Source organism: Hesperophylax consimilis, chromosome 23, assembly GCF_061612785.1.
Source record: "Hesperophylax consimilis isolate HC1 chromosome 23, BYU_Hcon_1.0, whole genome shotgun sequence".
NCBI lineage: Eukaryota > Metazoa > Arthropoda > Insecta > Trichoptera > Limnephilidae > Hesperophylax > Hesperophylax consimilis.
Window position 1 is genome coordinate 21580349 of NC_142858.1, and position 3174 is coordinate 21583522.

Consider the following 3174-nt stretch of genomic DNA (forward strand, 5'->3'; position numbering starts at 1 on the left):
AAAATTCGGTATAATATAATATCGGCGTAATGCATATAACTCTTCCATTTATCAAATTTTACAGGAGGCACAAAAAACTGTTTTTTAAACTCTTCGTTTTTTTATGCGACATCTCACAAAAGCGCCTCTGTCTGTACAGATATATTTATATGTGTTGTATGGTATATATATGTTGTATAGTATATATATATTTATATCGCCACTGGTTGGGCAGGGTTGCGGGGCGGATTAAGGAAGAGGTTCAAGGAAGGGTTTTATTAATGCGGGTTTGAAGAAAGAAATGTACTTAAAATTTGTACAGTTTTTTGTAATAAAATTATGCAACAATTTTTAAATATTTTTTTATTAAGTAAATTTTTAGGTGGGTCCTAATATATAAGGTAGGTTATCTATACCAACATAATAGAAATAACATTCCAATAACATCACAGTAATGTTTTACAATACAGAATTAGAATCATTCGCTTTGGTTGGAAGAGAAGTGTTCATTAATGCAAACATTTTGTTGACAGTTAAATAATGGACGGAATGTAGCGAAACCGTGTTTTAAGGAGATGCACTACGTCGTGTAATATTTTAAATTGAGCCGCTATCAATAACAACCCTTACTTAGATGGCGATAAGGTTAAAATTCCCGCTTAACACCACCCGCCGGTTTTGATTTATGCAAGAAAAAAACATGGCCAAAAAGTGCCCTTTATTTTATTTTGTGGATGTTCAGGCATAAATATCAAATTTTTTTTTGATCATTTTATAAATAACTTAATTTACCACATTATACAATAATGTGGAAACTCTCTGTTGAATGTATGGTTTGGTTACTCTACATGCTGCTAAATATCTAAACAATTAGTATCTCACCACAAACGAATGATTTTCGAAATCCGTGTCATCTGTCTCCTCGAAACAAGAGCTTCGTTTTTGATTGAGTTTTCGTTGCGGTGGCATATTCCCTCTGGCACAATCGTTCTGCAATTAAAAATATATTTTATGACTTTTGCATGCATTTCATATTTTTATTTAAAAAAATATTACAAGTTATGTACATACTACTTTAAATAGTAAACACTTAAAAAAAACTTAAATAATATCAATATAAAAGAACCCTAAACTATGTTGTTCCTATTAAATTAACTATCAATGAACATTCAAAATAATTCCTAAATAAACTTTAATAAAAAATAACGTTACTATACATAACTCTACGAATCTATTGATATAACTGTTAAATTATACTCACGCTGTTAATTTAACCAATTGATTTTTTTTAAAGAAATACAATATTCACGGGTTACGAATATCCTGACAATATTTGAAAATCTCCTACTACCACCACAGTGAGCCAAAACGAGTCGTGAGTGAGGACTTGTTGATCCGGCCGAGGAATTGTACACGGGATGGCTGACCGGTCATTTAGTCTAACTGTTAATTCATAATAATGGTAGAAGTCTTATCACTCTGTACTTTCCTCTCGAGCGATAAGCCGACAATAGGCTAAGGCAATTAAAATCCCAGGTAATAAACCACTTAACCGTAAGCATGCATCTTTGCTAAATGGTTCTAGGTTATTCCAGTAATTTTTTAAGTAAACATTGATGATATATGGAAAATCGGCAATTATAAAAGCTTAAATAAATATAGAGTCAATAACACGAAAGCTAGATTTTTTTTAATTTTTTTATCATTATTCCGTTTATTTCTGTATTATAATTAATATAGTTCACTCACCACAAGAGAATGATTTTCGAGATCCAAGTATTCTGTGTCCTCGAATAACGAGCTTCGCTTTTGATTCATATTCTGTGTCTTGATCTGCAATTAGAAAGAAATTTCAATACTTGTGCATATATTTCACATCTCTATACATAATATTGTATTTACGGTGCCCCAATTAAATTTACTAATAATAACTTCGATTGCTTGAAATTCGTTGGGACAACATAGGCAAACATCGATATTTATATAATATATAAATAAATGAAAATAACCAAATTTAACTTTCATTTAGTATTCATCAATAGCTTAGCAGTAAAAACCTACTCTTTGGGCTGTAGTTTTGGTTTAAATAAGAATTTATATTTGATCATTTCCTCGGAAAGTAGGAATTAGGCAATAAAAGTTATTTAAAAACATAAATCTTCTCCAAAACGTGAAAATCGTTTTCATTTAATTTATACGGAAAATGAAACGAATAAATAATTACTAAATAATTTACAATTTCGTTAAATTTCACCACTGTGCGTCGCTTTGGTACGCAAAAGCCCGCGAGATTTAAAATTGGTAAACACTCGTTGTTTTGTTCAGCTGCGTTATTTACAAATTTTTGGCAAAGACATTATTGCATGGTTGTTTTCCAAATAGTATTATCATATAAATCGACTAAATTAATAAATTACAATACCTAATTATAGTTAGGAATAAGGTGTAAAAAAAATACTTACTTGTACATTTTCATTGACAGATAAAGAACCCTCGGAAACAGCAGTATTTTTTAATTGTTTTTTTACGGAAAGATTACGTAGAGGCCTGTAAAAAAATTTAGATACATTACATTACAAAAGACCCTGCATACATTGAAAAAATAAAAAAATAATTCCAATTCCATGAGTATATCTTACCTAATAGTCTAATCGTGTTCGATAATCGATGATGACCGATTTATAATAATTTTTTTGTATATTTAAATAACGATTGTAACTTATTTTATCGTGCGTTCATTTGCAATGTATATTTGTTATTATTCTTTATGTATATCTGTTTGATTTGTAAACATAACGTAAAATAAACAAATATTTCATATTATATTATTGTTTCTAGGTATAATTATGAAAAAAAATATTTTAACTTACCCAAACATTCCAGCATGTTTTTTATTTCTTTTTAGGCCACTGAGCGTACCCTGTTTTTTAATGTCTTTCCTCCCCATTGTATAAAGCTAGGAATTTAAAAAAAAAACGATTACACGTAAACTGATTTTAGTTGAAAATTTTCAGAGAACAGAGCGGCACTAAGATAAAGAACGTCCTTATAGCGCCAGCGCTGGGCGCATAAATAAACCAATCACTAGATTGATAACTTCGGCCTTTAGTGGGGAGAAATTTTGTCCACGATGACGTCACATCCAGAATTGAGGCATAAACAAACCACTCAGCAAAGTAGAGGAAACAAAAAAAA

General features: G+C 30.2%; 1 long non-coding RNA gene across 1 annotated transcript; it reads right to left on the reverse strand.

The window, feature by feature from the left end:
- Positions 1 to 327: 327 nt before the first annotated feature.
- Positions 328 to 1795, reverse strand: LOC149412452 (uncharacterized). Its single transcript, XR_016304566.1, has 2 exons — positions 1729 to 1795; positions 328 to 969 (listed from the first exon to the last, which is right to left on the reverse strand). It is a non-coding gene; the product is annotated as an uncharacterized LOC149412452 (long non-coding RNA).
- Positions 1796 to 3174: the final 1379 nt, after the last annotated feature.